Source organism: Jaculus jaculus, chromosome 14 (genome assembly GCF_020740685.1).
Source record: "Jaculus jaculus isolate mJacJac1 chromosome 14, mJacJac1.mat.Y.cur, whole genome shotgun sequence".
In the NCBI taxonomy this organism is placed as follows: domain Eukaryota; kingdom Metazoa; phylum Chordata; class Mammalia; order Rodentia; family Dipodidae; genus Jaculus; species Jaculus jaculus.
The window spans coordinates 10813924-10835939 of record NC_059115.1 but is presented as its reverse complement, the minus strand read 5'-3'; positions in this window follow the sequence as shown (position 1 = coordinate 10835939).

Genomic DNA, 22016 nt, shown 5'->3' with positions numbered 1-22016 from the left:
CAATTTTGCTTGAATGGGCATCAATTTCACCCAAAGGATTCATTTTTTTTTCTACACACCATATCCCTCTGCTCACACTACTCCATTTCTATACAATGCCACCCTGGAAAATTCTCAGGACATAGGCATAACAGCAAGCCTCTCATACAAACAGATTCTAGCCCAGTCCAGGCAAAGCTCTTTCTTACCCTCCTAAGCCAAACTTCATAGGCCTTAGTTCACACTGCATTCAGGTCTTTCAACTGTGACCACTTAGTCCATCAAGCTGTACATATAGCACCCCAAGGTGTATTTTAGGCCAAACTTTCAAATCCTTCCTGATTCCTCTTGAAAATCAGCACCAAAAGGCCAAAGCTACACAGTCAAGTTTCAAGTAGCAATGGTACCACTTCTTGGTACAAACTAAACTGTTGTACTCAGGTTTACATTGCTGGCAGAAAAAAAAAAAAATTACCTGACCAAGAATAACTTGTGGAAAGGAAGAGGTTTACTTTGGTTTGATTCAAGTGGGAGCTCTGTGACAGCAAAGGGAAATGCCAGCATGAGCACAGGGTTGACATCACCACTTCACCAATTTCAGGTAAACAGCAGCAACAGGACAGTGTGCCAAACACTGGCAAGGAGTAACTGGCTATAAATCCAATAAGCCACAATTCATTGCCTCCAGGAGGCATTAATTCCCAAATCTTTATCAGCTGGGAACCTAACATTCAGAACAGCTAAGTTTGTGGGGAACACCTGAATCAAACCACCACTGGTGCTAAACTGGAACCTTACTTCCCTCCATTTGACCAAATGAGGGATGGTGTCATTACTCATTCAAGTCCTGGACTCATTCATCATCTTACTACAGGAGTTTTTGCTTCCTGGACTGGGGAAGGTGGAGGAAATTAAAAGTTGAGTTTTCTTTACAAATATTTAATTTTATGCCATCACAATCTATGAATTTCTGTATAAGTAATGAAGTGTGTTTCCACATTGTATTATACTGCATGTATATGTATGAGGTGTTTTAGTTATTTTTGAAGTGACCATACATTAGATAAATAACATGCCATCATGTATTTTCATCTCTCTTTATCAATAGCTACATTATCTATGAATCTATGCATCATTCACTAATCCTGTTTGTAGCAGACAGCTTCAGGTTCACTGAGATGAACTTTCAGACCAGACACAGTTATGGAGGAAGGGATATTTATAGAAGCCTGCAGATCCAAGGGAAGTTCCATAATGGCAGAATAAGCTGGCCTGCCTTCATAGGACCAAGCAGACAGAGAAAGAAGTACAAGCCTAAAGGTCAAAAGCCACAGCACACCTCAGGAACTCCAGCTAGGCACACTTTGCATATCTTTAGACTGAAATTTGAAACCCACCACCACACCTAAGCATCCACCCAGTGACATTGCCTCCAGTCAGGTGGCTGCAGATGCAAACTACAACAAATAAATAACTGAATATATTGGGGGTCATCTATTCTATTCAAACCACCACACCATTGTATGGCTATTAGGTAATGGTTATTCTCTCCTCAATAATGATAATGCTACACATAAAGACTATGTGGAAACCAATTTACTCCATCTGTGATGTGAGATCACAAGGGTCACAGCTGAAGCAGAGGACACATCCTGGGCAAGTTCTTGATCTGCTGGCCCCTTCCTCTTAGACTCAGAAGTCTGAAACCTGTGAAGAAACCATTTATGTTGTTCCTGAATTTCATAATCCGAGTATTTGTTATAACAAATATAATCCACTAAAAGGAGAGGGTGTTTTCTATGGCATGATGTACACTTCTGAGAGAAAGCTGCAGATAAGAATCTCCACCTACACATGTGCTGCCGATGATATCTGTGATGTGGCTAAGGACACAAGGTGTGGTGTGATGCATGGGATGAACAGCTCTGTGAGTGACTTCAGGAAATCATTATGTCGTCAGATTCAGGTTTTCTTACAGGAATGACAGGACTCATATCACTATTGCTTCCAGGGTATGATCATGGGCAGGCACCAGGTTCTTGAATGACAGTCGTTGGAATGCTAACATTCATTGAGCTGTGTGATTTTCCTGTGGTTTATGTTACAAGAGCTGTCTTTGTAAACAACTCTGGTTGTAAGATGATTTTTTTCTATCCTCAAGAAACATAAGCTATTTTAAATCTTGCAGGTTACAGGAAATAGATTCATCAGGCTGCATTAGGAGGTATGTCATTCCACTCTGTCCTGTGGTGAACATTTTGTTTTAATAAAGGTTTTCCTTTTATGAAAATTATTTAATACATAAGCAGTTTATTTATTCTGTTCTTTCATTTTTCTTATACATGGTTATGCATGTCTTCCAGTATTCCTTAATCAGTTCATACTGAGTAGCTATATTTGTGCTGTGTTTTTCAGTGTGTGATTACATATGTTTTGAGTTGTGGTTCAATGTAAGCTTGTTGAAGGGTACACTGAAATTCTATAGCTCAAAAACATGGAAAAGTAATATAATCAAATAAATAGACTAGAAACAAATTCAAAACTATGAAACTAAATCCTATAATTTGCAACATAGGAGAAGCAAATCAAATTGACAGAGTTTTTATTGCTCAGGTGACTGGGGTAAAACTGAGACTCCAATACACTTCATGGAAATTTGAGTACAGGCTTTTGTGAATTGTGTCTAAAGTCACTACATTGTTACATGTGTGTCTAATACTTAAATGCTGATTGGTTTGTCATGGGCATAACCTACCTGTTCATGTGGACATAGAGAGTTTTGACACTGCTCCAATGGTTAATTTATAAAATGTATGTTTATGCTCAAATTTCCATTGCTTTTACCCCAATCTGGAGTTCTATCCTCTCCATTCACACTATTATAGATGACCAAAAGAATGCCTGTTATCATCTAAAAAGAGGTATTGTAGAGAATTTTTTCAGATTGGAATGTGAAAGTGTCAACACATTATGTCATTATTGGAGACATTTATTTCAGTGCTTAATCTAAATTATTATCTTACTTAAGCACAAATTTTCAACATTTCAGCATTGTGTAATAATTTAGCAGCTGAAAAAACACAAGCCATCATATTCACACATTTTGATGTCCTACTTATGAGACAGCCTCTCTTTCTATTATCTGAGCTGTCCTTTAACTTCCTAGATTTCTGAGACTGACCTTGAACTCAAGATCATCCCAAATCTGTCTCTCAAGAGCTGAGAAATGCTTATATTTTAATGATCCTTTTATAGTATTTGTTTTATTTATATATTTGAAAGAGGAATGTAGTGAAAGAAAGATTTAAAAAAAAACACATGTAGCATCTGCAAATTAATACCATATTTGTGTGCCACCTTGTCCATCTGGTATACATGGGTTCTGGGGAATCAAAAAAGCTTCCTTTGGCTTTTCAGGCAAGTGCCTTAACTGCTAAGCCATCACTCCAGCACTATTTTATTTTCATATTTTTTTCTCAATTTTTATTAATATTTTCCATGATTATAAAAAATATCCCATTGTAATACCCTCCCTCCCTCCCACATTCCCCTTTGAAATTCCATTCTTCATCATATCCCCTCCTCATCTCAATCATTCTGCTTACATATATACAATACTAGCTTATTAAGTACCCTCCCCCCTTCCTTTCTCTTCCCTTTATATCTCCTTTTTAACTACTTTAATGTTTTAAAAATGATTTTACTTTAGATTTTAACTATATATTTTTATATGTATATATATATATATATGCACATATATACATATATATATGTATGTATGTATGTGTGTGTGTGTATATATATATATATATATATGGTGCCTTACTCCAGCAAAGTACACTGAATAAAGCAAAAAGGCAATCTACAGAATGGGAAAAAAATCTTCACCAGATATATATCTGGTAGAGGATTAATATCAAGAATATACAAAGTACTCAAAAACTTAAATAATAAGAAATGAAACAAGCCAAACTAAAAATGGTCTATGGAGCAAAACAGAGAGTTCTCAAAGGAAGAAATAAGAATGGCATATAAACATTTAAAAATATGTTCTACATCACTAGTCATCAGGGAATTGCAGATTAAAATTACATTGAGATTCCATCTCACTCATGTCAGATTGGCCACCATCATGAAAACAAATGATCATAAATGTTGGTGGTGATGTGGAAAAAGAGGAACCCTTCTACACTGCTGGTGGGAATGCAATCTGGTCCAGCCAGTGTGGAAATCAGTGTGGAGGTTCCTAAAACAGCTAAAGATTGATCTACCATATGACCCAGCTATAGCACTCCTAGGCATATATCCTAAGGATTCATCTCATTTCCTTAGAAGTACGTGCTCAACCATGTTCATAGCTGCTCAATTTATAATAGCTGGGAAATGGAACCAGCCTAGATATCCCTCATCTGATGAGTGGATAATGAAGAAATGGCACATTTATACAATGGAATTCTACTCAGTGGTAAAGAAAAATGAAGTTATGAAATTTGCATAAAGATGGGTGGATCTGGAAAGGATTATACTAAGTGAGGTAACACAGGCCCAGAAAGCCAAGTGCCACATGTTCTCCCTCATATGTGGATCCTAAGTACAGATGATTGGACTTCTGTGGGAGGAGTAAAAATCTCAGTAGCAGAGGCCAGTAATTTAAAAAGGAGATATAAAGGGAAGAGAAAGGAAGGGAGGAGGGTACTTAATAGGTTGGTATTATGTATATGGAAGAAGAAGAATAGATTAACAGGGGTGAAAAGGCCCAAAGTGATGTCAGGGGAAGAGATTGAGTAAAGGAAAGGTGGAGGGAGGGCTAATCAAAATCTAACAGGATGGAAATAAATCATATGGAATCCTCCAGTTTTGGACAATGGGAAACTCAGGAGCCATAGATAGTTGTTAGAAAAATTTCAGTGCCAAGGATGGAATACCTCCAGTGAGTTATTGGCAAGGGAGGCCCCTGCTGCTCCCCAACCATTATAGGCCATTGCCGAGGCCCTTGGTTTCCCACCAGGAATAGGTGGTAAGGCCCTATTGCTGAAGGCTCCACATACTTGGGCTGCAAGGCCACTGAGAAATCCCACTGGAACTGAGCTGATAACCTCTGCCATGTAGACCAGCTGACAGAAAGCTAGAAGAAGCCATTCTACATGTACTTCAATGGGAGAAAGAGATACCACCAGTGAAGATACTCAACAGTGGACACTGCAAGCCTTATAATTGGCCAGCCAGGCCACATGAGCCAAAAGGTGCAATAGTGGCAGGTCTGTCATGGTGGAAACCAACTTCCCTCCAATTGGACTCCATGGGAGGAGGGGAACACATCCCTGATGCTGAAAACTTAAAACAGGGGTAGTCATGAGCCCTAGGGGTGTAACATCTGCTGATGTCTGGATAATTGTATATACTGTGCTAATTAAACTGCCCAGTAAGCACTTCTCTTAATATTTATACCCTTATATTAACACTACTCTCACTTTGGGTAGAGAATCTTCTCTTTTCAGATGGCAGTGATTTGGGATGACTCAGAAGGTAACATAGTGCTGGAAAGAAGTGACTGGAGTACTGACTAACATCTCGATCACACCTTCCAATGCTCAGGGTCTAATGAGGAAGAGGGGCAGAAAGAATGTAAGAGCCAAAGGAAGGGTAGGACTCCTTACAATATGCTCCTCCAGACACAAAATGGCCTGCATATCCATGACCTCGCAGTGCCTGACACTACCTACACAAGACCATCATAAGAGGAGGAAAAGATCATGACATCAAAATAAAACAGAGACTGATTGAGATGGGGATGGGATATGATGGAGAATGGAACTTCAAAGGGAAAAGTGGGAGAGGAAGGAGGGCATTAAGATGGGATATTTTTTATAATCATGAAAAATGTTAATAAAAAATTGAGGAAAAAAGAAACATGACAGTTAAACCCCAAATCACATTTTACATGTGACAGTTATAGCCGTAAAAGTAAAAAAAAAAAAGAAATAAAAAAGTTGTAAATAGGTCTTCTGTTCAGTTACAGTTAAAGTTACAGTTACAGTTACTGGTGTGCGATGTAGGCCTGTGAGATTGGGAGTCGCACTCATCTTAAGGAATTTGCTCAACCATGCAAGCCCCAGGAAATGGTAATCATGCCAGCAGAGCCTCTTGTTTGCCTGCCATTAGGAGAGCCTCCTACAAGGACGTGACTTCTATATTTCTCTAGGCTAGGTATCAAGGAATGTAGAGAAATGTAACATTTTCTCTGCTTACATTTCCTCCTCTGATATAGCACTGAGTTAAATCCGTGACTAATGAGGGATAATGTCTAGGGTTTGTTCAGTTTCAGATGGGGGAAGTCATATTGTATCCTTAATACCATAAGTTTAACTGAACTAATTTTATTTTTTTATATATCTATTTAGAGCATTAACAATGTGTGGTTCTATGGTAAGGCCTAAGAGCAGTAGTATCGGGGGCCAGCAACAGAAGATAAAGGGAAGCTTGTCATGGAGACCAACTAAGCATAGGCTGAAACCAATTATTATTTTACCTACAGCCATTACTAACGCCCTTGTTTTATAAAAAGTGAGTCTCATCCTCTCTTATTTTGTTCCCTTCACTTTTATAGCTGTTGGAGTGGTTAGGATGAACTGGTGGGGGCTCTTCCAACGTCCAGTATGTCCCAGTATGGTGTTTCTTGATCCAAGCTGCCACCAGGCTGAAAGGGATGGGGGCAAAAGGGGTGTGTTTGGAAAGCATCCTTGACTGCTGGAACAATGGATTCCTGGACTCTTTTGATAGAATAGAAGAAACCTTTTATTATTAAAGTCAGTTATCTGTTCCAGTTCCATCCAGGGAAGGATGGGGTTTTCCATAGATAATTTTAAGTGGGATATTCTTTTCTTAACATAAGGGATACATCTAGCCCCTCTAAAGGTAAAGGGAAGGAGTCCCACTGATCCTTTGTTGGTTTCTAGGGTTAAATTACAGAAAAAGAAAGATAAAATATTCAAAGAAATAAATAGACTGGGAAGTATTTTAAATTTAGAAAGTCAGACTATAAAATGTTAGAAGAAAGGAAATAAATAAAATTGACATAATATGTCTACCAAGATGAACTCCTCACAGGTCCCTAAATATCTTTCTCACAGTGTCACTATTGACTTCCAAAATATACAGTTGATTCTAGCAGCCTATATGGTCTTAGGACCCAGTAAGAAAAATATACAAATATAAATACAATATAAACAAAGTTTCAGATTAATAGGCTTCCCTGTCAGATGCTGGCTTATAATATTAAACTCTAACATTAACTTATTCCTTCTGCCTCTGCCTGTCCCTGATTACTTCTGAACTTCACTTATCCTGAATCCAGCACCTCCCACTTGCCTTCAGAATCAGAGGTATGCCTCAGGGCCCCTTCTTCCTCAGACCTTACCCTATCTCATCCAGGGATAAGTACACTGCCACCCCAATGGGCACTCTCAAACTCTCTTGTGTTCCTACAACTCCCCTAATACCAAAATGCCCCTCTGCCTTCTCTTTTGCCACAAGCCCTCTATCCCTCACCTCTGAATGCTCATCCTCCCTTAAGACTGACTTTTTGATATTATAGCAATTGACAAGAGTAAAATGCTCTTTAATTCTCCATTCTGTGTTCTCATGGGGGACACAGAGCCCATCTCCCTCACCTTCATTATTACAGGGTCCTCAGTGACTGCCCCAAAGCCGGTTCAATACACACATGGTACGAGAGAAGTCTCTGCTTCATTCAGGAACAAATCATAACAACATACTACGTTGGCGCTATTGGATCTCACCACTCTGCCACCTCTAGTCACCATGAAACTGCCTCCTCATCTCCTGCCCTGAAGAGAGACCCATTGACTGCATGATCCACCCTCTCCCATAGGAACTCATCACCCTATGGTCAGCATGAAAAAATTAACCTTCATCACTTGTCATTAACCACAGGCTGGAATGTTAGGTTTGACAGGCTCCCAAAAATGGAGTCACTGAAGACAGAAAGATGGTGGCAAAGAGTCATCCACATTCCTCAAGAAACCACCCAGTCATTATCCATTCTTTGCCTAACAATACCTCCACAGCTCATGATTTCCTGCTCCCTTGTCTTGCATGTTAACTAACACTGTTCTGGTGTCACACCCTGGATATCTTAGATTTCCCCTAAAGAAACCTTGCTTTTATTATTAAACTTTTCCTTTCCTCACCTTCCCCAACTGAAAAGCCCTATAAAGCCCACTGTCTGAAATCTCAGGTTGGCAGTGCTCCACAGTTGAGAGTCAGGCCTGGCAGCTCGTGTTTTTCCTAAATAAAATCTTTCATCTTTGCCTCAAAAAAAAAAAAAAATAGTTGTAGAAAGGCCCTAGGAGCTGTGACTGGTACTCATCCATAGACACCAGGAATATCCAGGTCTCAATTCTATGACAATATGTAATTAAATTTCATCATCAAACAAATATACAGGAAGAAAATTATTTACTTGGGCCTCTAGACAGTGATACAAATTGTATATTCAGTGGTACCCAGGGCTTCATAAGCTAGGATAATTTTCTTCATATAGTGGACTTCACAAGCAAAGTTTCAAGGTCTTCTCAGGAAGCATATTCATGGAAGCCTTGTTTCTGATGGAAAAGTTAGATTCTAAAATGGTACTCAAATACTGAGTCTAAAGAACTCTTGTATATTCATAGCAGAGTCTTGATTATGAAAGAAAAGTTGAATGCCCAAGGTTCTCAAATACTGAGTCTGAAGAACTCTTGCTTAAATTGCACTTACCTCAGTGAGATTTTTGGACTTATGCCCAGGCTCAGTGGTGCATGTTGCTCTGATCCATGTAGTCTCATTTTTTGCATATCCATCTCTACATTCACTGAGCACCATCCATCTTTCCTTATGTTCACTGCTGCAGCCTGCATTCACTCCACTCCCTCCACAACCCAGGCACCATATCCTTCCCTCAGACACTGCCGTACACTGTCCTACACACAGAATCCCGGCTCTTCTGAACCCAGTGACACACTTGTACCTTTGGTACTATGGTTCCTACCTTTCCAGGCTAAGTGTACACCTACCTTTAGGTTCAGGATCCACCCAGGCCTGCGTCATAACCGCCAGCTTTCCCTGTCACAGTGAGCATCCACTGGGGAATATGCTGCTCCTGAAATACTGCCTAGTTGTCTTTGAAAAATAACCTTAGTTGAGTCCATGGAAAAAGACTCTCATTACCCATAAATCATGAAGCTGTTTATCCTCCAAAACTAGTGCTTCTCTTTCATCCCTGCATTCCTTTGTGGAGTCTCAACAGAAGGAATGATGATTTAAATGTGCCAAGTGGTAAGGAAATACTTGCTAATAGCATAATCAGATTTCTTGGCACTTAGTAAAAACTCACGATGGATAGAGGGAGACCAGCAAGAAGAGTGGCTGTAGAGCCTCCTTACAACATGACATTATTTAAGATCCAGTACTGTTCACTTCTCCTGGCTGGAAAATCTACACACATCAGGAGAGCCATTCCAGACCACTGACCCTGTGGCTGGCTCCAAACTTTGAAGGACTTAAGGCTCTCACATGTCTTATTCCAGGTCAGGATGACTCATCTTCCAGATGGCCTTCTGGCTTTCACTTTAATACAGCCTCTTCTGTGGAATCAGAATAGGTGGCATACCTTGCAATAAAGTAACCTGGGATGAGAAGATGGCTTGAACACCATTACAACTGTGGAAAAGTGAAAATTCCACAAATTCATGTCTGTGGATGACTCTTAGGGAGAGGTCCATGAGTATCCCACAGTTTTCAGCCACAAAGACATCAGAGGGCTCAAGGGCTGTTTTGAGTGCCTTCCTGAAGAAGGACAACTTGTCTTTCTGTGCTGGATTTAGGGTATGTCTTCCCCTCTGAAGTTCTGTCCTTTTGAAGCTCCTCACATAGGTTACAGCCTATTCCTATGCTAACTAGAAACAAACCTTACAGTTTCCTGGAGACTAGAACTGAAATTAAAGTGGTCTAGAATGATGTCACAATGCTCTGGAGTAACTAAGCACAACTTGGTTCAGGTTTTGGCAATCATGGTCTGGTGGTTGGGCATTGGAACCTGGAGTGGGAGGCTGGGGAGGAGGAGTACAACCAAGGACCAGGTAATAATAAGCAGCTAAAAACAGTAATCAGAGACTAAGAATGAACTAAGAACAGGAAATTCATAAATGTTTTGATGTTCCCAGGCTAATGACTCCAGAAAAGCTCCACGAAGAAATGCTTATTACAAGCACATCCTTGTCCAATCACTTCCTGAAGACAGGAAGGCAGCCTTCATGCTGGTGGTTCTCTCAGAACAGTAGGACTGTGAGGAGAATTCTGGGTGCTCATGTATAGAGATCCCACACATTAGTGGGGAACAGAACTGTCTGGTCCAGTGCTTAATTTTTTAATATATTTATTTATTTATTGATAGAGAGAAAGATAAAGAGGTAGATAGAGAGGTAAATGGGGGAGGGGATTAGTGAGCCAGTGCCTCTATCCTTTGCAAATAAATAAAACAACTGCTTTCTAAGAGGGGAAACAAACAAGACCATAAGACAATTTTCCCCATCTCTAGTAATTCTAACTCAGTAATAATAAAAAAAAAACTATAGATGTCAAAAGGGTTATTTTCAAATCTAAAATATATAAATAAATTATCAGAGCAAAAATATGTTTGCACAGCCTTTAATGGCACTGAATGTCTCTCTATTATCAAGGTTAAATGTATGTTTGTTTCTAAGAACTCTGCTAATATCTCATCTGTTCTACAAGCCATATGAAAACAGATTCAGGACATGTCAAAAACTATTGTGTCATTTGAGGAACAGTTCTGGAAGAAAATCTCAGCCAGCTTATGCTCAGATGTTCCTGAGACAATCCAACTCCATCTACCTGGGTTTCCTCGACCACAAGAAGGACCAGTTTGCTGTGTGCTCACTTCCCATTAACTCCTTACTTTTATTCATTCTCCACAATGTTCTCTTTAAAGCCTATCTTCCTACATTCCATCAATATACATTCCATCAATACACTTCTGGGGTCTATTAGAATAGTTCCCCTCTCTAGGATAGACTCCCTAACTGCCACAACTTTGTGCCCCATTCAGCAGGAAATAGTAAATGATGACATCATCATTCTTTGTCCCCTACCAACAGAACATCTTCTCATGAGAGGGAGAAATAAAGTAGGGTAAAATTAGGGTGAGTGGACCCCTGAAGATAAAAGGACAGGAAGGTATGTCTTATCTCTTGCTCAGATCCAAAGACCTGTTTTTCCATTTGTGCACCATGTCCCTGACTCTGCCAAAGACAGGCCTTGCCCTCTTTAATTCCTGTCAAGATGTGCATCTCTGCCTCTCCAGCTCTAAGATGACCAGAGCTAAATGCCTCTTCTGGTAAGGTACTGCCAATGGGGATGAGAAAAGAAGAAGAAGAAGAGGAGGAGGAGGAGGAAGAGGAAGAAGAAGTAAGAGCCAGGTAGATATTGGGAAGTTAATTTCACAGAGATAAAGCCAGATGAATATAAATATAGATATTTACTTGTTTATGTTGATACCTTTTCAGGATAGATAAAAACTTCCCAACCAAGTCTGAGACAGCCCAAAAGTGACTGAGAAATTTTTAGGGGAAATAATTACCCTGTATGGGTTGCACATCAGGATAGGAACAGATAATGAGCCTGCCTTTATGTCAAAAATCTCTAAAAAACTATCTGAGACTCTGGGGATTAATTGAAAATTACATTGTGTTTACATCCCCAAAATTCAGGAGCAATAGAAAAGAAACCTTGTACCTTGAAGGAGACATTAACTAATTCAACCCTGGAGACCAACAAAGGATGGGGGGGAGTCCTTCCCTTTAGCTTGTTAGAGGCCAGATGTACCCCTTATGTTAAAAAAAAGAATATCCCACTTAAAATTATATATGGAACCCCCCCCCATCCTGCCCTGGATGTAAGTTGAGCAGATAATTGACTTTAATAACAAAAGGTTTCTTCTGTTCTATCAAAAGAGTCCAGGAATCCATTGTTCCAGCAGTCAAGGATGCTTTCCAAACACACCCCTTTTGCCCCCATCCCTTTCAGCCTGGTGGCAGCTTGGATCAAGAAACACCATACTGGGACATATTGGACGTTGGAAGAGCCCCAACCAGTTCATCCTAACCACTCCAACAGCTATAAAAGTGAAGGGAACAAAATAAGAGAGGATGAGACTCACTTTTTATAAAACAAGGGGGTTAGTAATGGCTGTAGATAAAATTATAATTGGTTTCAGCCTATGCTTAGTTGGTCTCCATGACAAGCTTCCCTTTATCTTCTACTGCTGCCCCTGATACCACTGATCTTAGGCCTTACCATAGAACCATGCATTATTAATACTCTTTTTTTTCATTTTTTTATTTATTTGAGAGCGACAGACACAGAGAGAAAGACAGATAGAGGAAGACAGAGAGAATGAGCGCGTCAGGGCTTCCAGCCTCTGCAAATGAACTCCAGATGCGTGCGCCCCCTTGTGCATCTGGCTAACGTGGGACCTGGGGAACCGAGCCTCAAACCGGGGTCCTTAGGCTTCACAGCCAAGCGCTTAACCGCTAAGCCATCTCTCCAGCCCTATTAATACTCTTAAGTAGGTATATAAAAAATAAAATTAGTTCAGTGATGGTATTAAGGATACAATATGACTTCCCCCATCTGAAACTGAACAAACCCTAGACATTATCCCTCATTAGTCATGGATTTAACTCAGTGCTATATCAGAGGAGGAAATGTAAGGAGAGCAAAATGTTATAATTCTCTCCATTCCTTGATACCTAGCCTAGAGAAATATAGAAGTCACGTCCTTGTAGGAGGCTCTCCTAATGGCAGAGAAACAAGAGGCTCTGCTGGGATGAACACCACTTCCTGGGGCTTGCATGGTTGAGCAAATTCCTTAAGAAGAGTGGGACTCCCGATCTCACAGGCTTACATCGCACACCTGTAACTGTAACTGACCAGCAGACCTATTTACAACTTTTTTATTTTTATTTTATTTTTTACTTTTATGGCTATACTGTCACATGTAAAATGTGATTTAGGGTTTAACTGCCATCTTTTTTTTTTTTTTTCTAACATAATGTAGTTATTCCAACAAAAGCTGACATGCTGAACAGTTCAGGGCTGCCCCACTGAGATTCCCTTTGGGGCACAGGCCTGATATACCAGACTTTCTTTCTTGTTTTCTTTCTTTTCTTTCTGTTTTACCCAATAGAACTTTGCCTCACATAATGTGGGACAATGGTCTTACTTGTGTGACAATGGACTTCATAACATTGTCTTTGAAATCACTCTTGATAAAAATACAGCTCCTCTTTGAGATTGCTCCCTGCTCTTTCCATCCCATGACTTCATCTGTAGTTTTATCAACTGCTTTTCCATGTTCTGTGAACCTTGAGAGTTATACAATAAACCATGTGTACTCTGAATACCCCCGCAGAGCCCAGGCTGAGAGGGACTCTGTTCATGTGACAGGACGTGCACTTTAATGTCAGCCCACCTGGAGTGATGACTGATCTCAGTTACATGCTCTGTGATTTTTTTTTTCTTCAGATCCAGTCTATATAGCTATGGAATTCTGAACTTTTTATTTGAGACGTTTTAGCAACATCTAAGACATTTTTATAACTTTTGTCCTTAATTCTTTTCCAGTATTATGGTAATATTTATATGTTTCATTGTTACTGTTGCAGTTAGTTTCACAAAGCTGGTAGAAATCGCCAAACCAAGAACAGCTTGTGGGACAAAAAGAGGTTTATTTTGGCTTATAGGCTCGAGTGGAAAGCTCCATGATGGCAGGGATAACAATGGCATGAGTAGCGGGTGGACATCAACCCCCGGCCAACGTAAGGTGGACAATAGCAATGGGAGAATGTACCACATACTGACATGGGGACACTGGCTATAACACCCATAAGCCCATTCCCAACAATACACTGCCTCCAGGAGACTTTAATTCCCAAATCTCCTGGGAACCTAGCATTCAGAACACCTAAGTTTATGGGAGACACCTGAATCAAACCATCACATTCCACCCCTGGCCCCCATAAACTGATATCCATACATTACATAAAATACAATACATTCAGTATGACTTTAATAGTCCCCATAACTTTTATCAATCCCAATGATTTTCATACATCCCCATAGTCCAAGATATTTTAACTGAGACATAATACCAAAAATCCCCCCCCCAAAAAAACCATAATGTCACAGAATAAACATTCACACTGCAAAAGATGGCACTGAGTATGGCAAAGATATATTCAGTCAATATAAGATTTAAAACAAGCAAGGCAAACATCAAACTGTAACTTCAAGTCCAAAAACTCTATCCACTGACAAATCTCCAAGTCCCATAATTTTAACCAGCCACAAGTCTCTGCATCCCAATTCCATCCTTCCAGCTAGGCTGCTAACAGTCCTGGAAATCTTCATGGGGCTGGCAGCTCCTTAGCAGCCATCTCATGGTCCTGGCCTCTCCACTGGGTCTCCACTGCAATCCATGATTCATCCTCATGGCTCAGTGGAGTCTCCTTGCAGCCAACCACCAAGCCTGCTTCACACTGCCCATGACCATTTCCAAAACACAAGACTATGTTGCAAACTCAACGACCCTCACTTTCTTGCATTTCTTACAGTCTACAATACCTAGTAGGGTGCTAACTTGTTAACCCCGAGGGAATAAAGCAGACTTTGAAGAACAGGACACTTCTTGACCACTCAGTCCTCTTCAAAAGAGTCTACATTCTTTCTGTTGTCCCAGTGCAGGTCAGCTGGCCCAGTCTCAAAGATTGTAATCTCTCAGTTGCAGCTAAAGGGGCAACAGTTCACCCAAAGACTTTTCTTTCTGTGCTATATCACTCTGGTCAAACCAGTTCATTTCTAGGAAGAACAACCCTGCACAACTTCTCTGGACCCAGGCATAACAGCAAGCTTCCCACACAAACTACTAGCCCATTCCAGGCAAAGCTCTTTTTCACCCCCATAAGCCAAACCTCACAGTCAATAGTTCCTACTGCAACCAGGCCTTTCAACTCTGACCAAAATAGTGCATCAAGCTGCATTTACAGCACTGCAAGATATCTTTCAAGCCAAGGTTTCCAACCCTTCCACATTCCTCTTGAAAATCAGCTCCAAAAGGCCAAAGACACACAGTCAGTTGTCTAGTAGCAATCCCACACCTCAGTACCACGTTACTGTTACAGAGAGGTTCACATTGCTGGTAGAAGTCACTTGACCCAGAGAAGCTTGTGGGACAAAAGAAGTTTATTTTGGGTTACAGGCTCCAGGCGGAAGCTCCATAATAGCAGGGAAAATGATGGCATGAACAGAGGTGGACATCACCCCCTGGCCAACATAAGGTGGACAATAGCAACAGGAGAGAGTGCCACACACTGGCAAGGGGCAACTGGCTATAACACCCAATAGAGCTCAGGCTGAGAATGATGCTGTGCATATGAAAGAACATGCACTTTAATGTCCGCACACCTGGAGTGATGACAACCTCTCAGCTACACACTCAGTGATGTTTTTCCTTCATATCCAGTCTATATAGCTAGAGCATTCTGACCTCCTTATTCGAAAAGTTTTAACAACATCTAAGGCAGTTTTTATAACTTTTGTCCTTAATGCTTTCCAACATTATGATAATATTTATAATTCACATTGTTACTTTTTGAGACAATACAGTGACATGTTTACTACTTTTAATAATAGTCTTACTTTTACAGGTAACAAATTTCTGTCACTAATTGTAATGATGACTTCTAATTCTTTAAAATGAGAATCTCATCATGCTTTGGCCCTTTTAGTTCTTTCTTTTTTTTAAAAAATTTTTTTATTTATTTATTTGAGAGCGACAGACACAGAGAGAAAGACAGAGAGAGGGAGAGAGAGAGAATGGGCGCGCCAGGGCTTCCAGCCTCTGCAAACGAACTCCAGACGCAAGCGCCCCCTTGTGCATCTGGCTAACGTGGGACCTGGGGAACCGAGCCTCGAACCGGGGTCCTTAGGCTTCACAGGCAAGAGCTTAGCCGCTAAGCCATCTCTCCAGCCCTAGTTCTTTCTTGATCTTTGCTTGACTCTAGTTTCCCACTTCATCTTATAGAACAACACTCGCTCCCTAGTTCTGTTGTAATTCCCAGTTCATCCTCCCATATTTTGAGTAAAGTATTTCTATGGGTCTTCTTGGATCACAGACTTAAACATTTTTGAGATATAAGGAAAGCACATAGTGTCAAAAGAGTGCTTGCTTCCTTTGCATAGATTTGGGGCCAAAATAGCACTATGTTCTAATTCCCCAGCCAGGAGAACTGTTAGCCTCCATGGGATTCCACAAAGTTTCTCTCGCTATTCTCACAACTGACTTGGATATACTTATTAATCACTAGTAATTGTGTCTGGTAATTGGAAAAAGACACAAAAGTTTTTGAGAGTTATTTTAAGTTTCACAGTTAGGCACTATAAGTTTTGTACCAAGTGATCAGATAGTGTCAGGTCAGGAGGGAGGCAAGAGAGGACTTTAAAGTATCTCATAGATAATTGTTGTCTCTTTAACACTAATCCTTGGGGTGTCATGATTGGACCACTCTCCTGACAAAAGACAGCATATAGCTTGTTATTTATCAGTCCTGTACACAGAGGCACACACTGAAGTGGACAGTGTCAGGATGATAAAATGAAAAACCTGGGAAGTGACATTTCCAACAAAATTTATACTGTCTCACAGACATGAGGACAACATAAATCAAGGGGTGTTTATTACAGCATGGCCTACACTTCTGAGATAAAGCTGAAGGTAAGACACTCCACATGCATCTCCTCCAAAATGTATCATGTGCTCACCTCAGGCACCAATTAGTGGTGTGAGACACTGAAATATAAGTTGCTGTACAAGTTTACTAAGGAGATCATTCTGTAGTTAGAATGTCAGGCCCTACTTATAGGAAAGTGTGGTGTTAAAAAGTCATGTTATTGTGAACTCTGATGCAGGATCATGGGCAGACACTCACTTCTTGTGTGACAAGTATTGAACTCAAAATAGTCATAAGTCTAACAAAAACTTTATTTAATTTACAGAATGATGACTGACTGCAGAAAATGTTATCATCACAAGTGTTTCTCCCTCTTTAAGAAAGGGAATATGTCATGAGGGCAGGTTACAGAAAATACAGTCACCTGCTTTTGTTAGGAGATGAATGGTTCTAACATTTCCTGGGATGAGTCTCTTGTTTTACTGAAGATTGTCTAAGTCAGTCTACAGTGTATTTACTCTTTTTTTTTTTTTCAATTTTCTCACCCACAGTTCTCCAGACATTTTATTTTATTCTATTCTTTTATTGGTTTATTTTGTAAAGAGTTAAATTTGAGGTGCATATGTAAAAAAATACATTTACATTACCACAAATTTTAATAGTTATGGTTTATAGAATAATTTTATGAATGAAAAAGCTTCACTTTCATGTTCACACATTAGTATTTTTATGTATTTGTTTATGTTGAGAAAGAATGGCACTATGAAACATGATCAACTTTTGAACGAATTATCACCTGAACTTTGCCTCTCAGTTCTTTAGACATGGTTAAATTTTACTTGTTATTTAAATAATTTTGGTCTTTCTTGTCAGCTAATCTGTACATGTACATAAATGTATCCTTTCTCTTTCATTTACTCTTTAATTATTGCTCTAATAATGCACATGCATTTTTATCATGTCAAGATACTCATTTTGAGGTTGCATTGATGGCTCTGTGATTAAAGTGTTGCTTAAAAAGCCAAAGACTCAGGTTTGATTCTCCAGTATCAATGTAAGCCAGATGCACAGAGTGATGCATGCATCTGGAGTTCAGTGGCTAGAGGCCCTGACACACTCATTATTTCTCTCCATCCCTATCTTTCTCTCCCTCTTTCTCTAAATAAATAAACAAATACACATTTTTAAAAAAATACTGTTCAGAGGAATTTAAATATGTTATGAAGGAATTGCTTTAACTATTTCATGCTAATAGTTCCTACGTGATACTACAAATAGTTATTTTACAATTATTTTTTCTGTGAGTGTCATGACTTCTTCCAAATTAATGTTTTGCATATCAAGCTAAGGTAGCCAGATACTCAATGTGTAATGACTAAATGTGTTTACTTCACAGTATTTGAAATTTGAATTTGCATCTCTGGTGCTCTGGTTGTTACACTGCATGGGACTATGGGGAGTGATTGTGGTCATTGTACATTTTCATCCAAAAGAAACAACAGCAAATATCTGGCTTCAAACAGAAAACTGCATAGACATTGAATAATGTAATACAGAAATGAAAAATTATGTTGTCACCATCCTGCTATAAGAGAGGTCTTCATTTATCACGTGGACTCTTGTCTCTTCATATAAATGGGAAAATACTCAGCCAACAGAAAAATATTTGATAAAATCACCATACCAAAGACCAGTTTAGCACAAACAGAAGAAACAAACAATGCATTATGAAAGGACAACAGAAGATTTTAAAAAATATATTATGGGCACATGAGGGTCTCTAGCCACTGCAAACAAACTCCAGATGCATATGCCACATTGTGCATCTAGGTTTAAGTGGGTACTGGGTAATCAAACCGGAGTCTTTAGGCTTTTCAGACAAGTGTCTTAACCACTGAGGGAACTCTCCAGGCCTATGTGAAGATTGTTAATTTTTGTTATAAACTCCTAAACACAACACAAAACACACACACACTTACATGAAGCAATTAAAAACTACAGGAATGAATTTTGAATTTCTGAATTTTGCATTTCTAAATACAAAATCATTCCTACTAGACAATAAACTTGCCTTGCCATGAAAAAACTCACTACTGGTTCTTCTCTCTGAGAGTTTCTGTCTCTGAAGGAATGAATTGTCTTCAAGACTGAATGTCTTCCAGCACCCTGATAACTGGAATCATCATTGCCTCACAGACAGGAGTTGGAATCTTGGGTAACATTTTCCTCCTATCCTGTTATGTCTTCATTTCACGCACTGGACAAAGCTTAAAAGACATTGATTTGATTCTCAAGAACCTTATTTTAGCCAACTGCTTGGTTCTTCTCTCTAAAGGAATTCCCCGGACAATGTTATCTTTCGGGCTGAAAAGTTTTCTAGATGATTTTGGGTGCAAAGTAGTTTTCTACCTTCACAGAGTGGCCAGAGGTGTGTCTCTTGGTGCAACCAGTATCCTGAGTTGCTTTCAGGCCGTCAAGATCAGCCCTAGCAGTGCTCAGTGGATGAAGGTCAAGGCTGCACCTATGAGGTTCACCAGATTCTCCATCACCTTTTGTTGGATCCTTCATTTGCTGGTAAATAGCATTAGTATTAATTATATCGCAGGTCCCAGAGAAAGCAGCAATGACACAACAAAAAAGGACTATGGGTACTGTTCTAGCATAAAAATTGATAGATACACACTCATATTGCATTTAATAATATTTTCATCCATTGATGTGATGTCTTTGGGGTGTATGGTGTGTGCTAGTGGCTTCATGATGTTTGTATTGTACAAACATAAGCAGAATGTCCTATACATTCACAAGAAAACCTTCTCTTCAAAATTCTCTGCTGAGACTAGAGCCACCCAGACCATCCTCACCGTGGCAAGTGTATTTTTCTGTTTTTATGCACTATCGTCATTCTTTACCTTTTACATGTTTCACTCTGATAAACTTAGTCTGTGGCTGGTGGACACCAGCTCTCTAATGGCTGCAAACTTCCCCTGTCTTTGCCCCTTTGTGCTTCTAAGCAGAGACCCCCGTGTCTCCAAGCTTTTCTCTACCTGGTGTGCAAAGATTAACCATTTCTGTAAAGTGTGCAGAATGCTATAAATGCTAGAATGCATGCCTCTGGAAATTCACTCTGTACAAATTTCTTCTTTCCCTTCCATGTATTTAAATATTGACCACAACCAAGTCAGATTATGGACAGAATCAGGAATGAGATAAACAAAGAAAGGTACCAAAATTAATTACATATATGGCTTTGAAAATAACCTACCAGGAAGTTCTTCTATTCCTGCTTTGTAGTGATCACCTGTAAGGAGGAGTAGAGGAGAAGTAGATATTGCTATGTCTCTCTCTTTCTCTATTTTTTCCTTTGTCCTTGTGTGTCCTTAATCTTATGAGAACTTTTTATTGCCAACAGTAGGTATTGATGGCGATCCTAATTTCTTAGTGAGTCTGCAGATTGCTTAAAGGTTTAGTTTCTATTCAGCATGGCAATTCACACATTTATCCTGCTCATAGGCATTTGACATTCTCTCTTTAAGAATAAATGCTCAATGGGAAACAAAAATAAATTTAAAAGGTTTCAAAATAAAGCATATTTTACTCAGTTTTACATAGAATTCACAGAAATACAGGAGGTAACAGTAAAATGATTTTGATTTTTCCAGAGAAACACTGTCTAGAAGTTCAGAATATTCTTATAAATGTTTTCCTTGTCTACAGAATCAAGCCATCAAATTCCAAAATCACAATCCCTGAAAGAAGGGGCTTGGGAAGTGACTCAGTAGGTAAGGTGCTTGTTATAGGCACAGTAAGAGTACAAACAAATCGTTTGTCAGACTATGACAAGAACTGCCTTTATCCCAGTTCCTAATATAGCACTTGTACACCCTTAGAAATCTCATGAGGAACTTTATAATTGTCATAGAAAATCTGACTATCTTCTATTAATATTTGTACATGAAAGTCGTTGCTATTAATACAATTAGAGATACCCCAAATCTATATATTCATGCTATTCATACATGTGACCACTTCATAATGTTTACATTTTTACATTTCCATTACGCTTACCATCAGAATTCATATTCACAACTACTTATTTTTTTTAAGTTTTTATTGATTTTCAAGGAGAGAAGAGAATGGATATTCCAGGGCCTTTAGCCATTGCAAACAAACTCCAGATACATGGGCCACTTTGTGTACTTGGATTTATGTGAGTATTGGGAAATGAACCGCCCCGACAGCCTCTTACATTAGGAGAGGGGAGCATGTGCTGCACAGGTTCCATGTTTGCTTTTGTTCTGCAGGCATCTGCTGTGGAGCAAAATATGTCAGTGCGCAAAGCTTTCCCTCCTCCTCCCCGAAGCTGTGGACCACCCTGCGCTGCACTCACTGGCCATGAATGTCAGTGTGCAGTCCACCTTAAGCAACCCATTTTAAAATTGGCAACTAATATATATTTTTGTCTGAAAGTAAAGTCAAGAGTATACCAAAGTATTAAGTATTTTCCCTAAAACTTTGACATCTCTTTTAAAACTTGTATCACTTTGCAAAGCAAGACTACATATATTTTAGTAACATATTTATCTGCAAGCAGAGAGAGATAGACGAGAGAGGGCAAATAAGTGCACCAGGGCCTCCAGCCATGGCAAACAAATTCCAGGTGCATGGTCCACTGTGCATGTGGCTTTATGTGGACAATGGAAAATCAAACATAGATCAATAGGCTTTGCAAGCATCTCTCCAGCCCCAATCCTACACAAGTTTGCTTTTCACAGTATTGTCTTTAGAAAACATGTTTCTAAACATAAAATTGTTGAGGTGGAAGGATGGCTTAGCCATTAAGGTGCTTTCCTGTGAAGCCTAAGGATAGAGGCTCAATTCCCCAGGATGAATGTAAGACAGATGCACATGGTGGTGCAGACATCATAAGTTTGATTGCAGTGGCTAATGGTCCTGTCATGACCATTCTCCAACCCCCTCCCCTGCTCAAATAAATAAATAAAAATACTTTTAACAATTAAAAAACTTAAAATTGTTTACATAAAGATAGTTCCCATAGTTTCACTTGTTCTTGGAACATTGTCATAATTTGAAACATTGCATCAATAAGTTGATTTTGTCTTTAATATACATACCTCATTTTAGTGAGCATTTTAAACCCATAATAATGCTGAATATATGAGCCATGTTTCATTGCTAATTTCTAGCATTTTTTTTCTTTCCGTACTA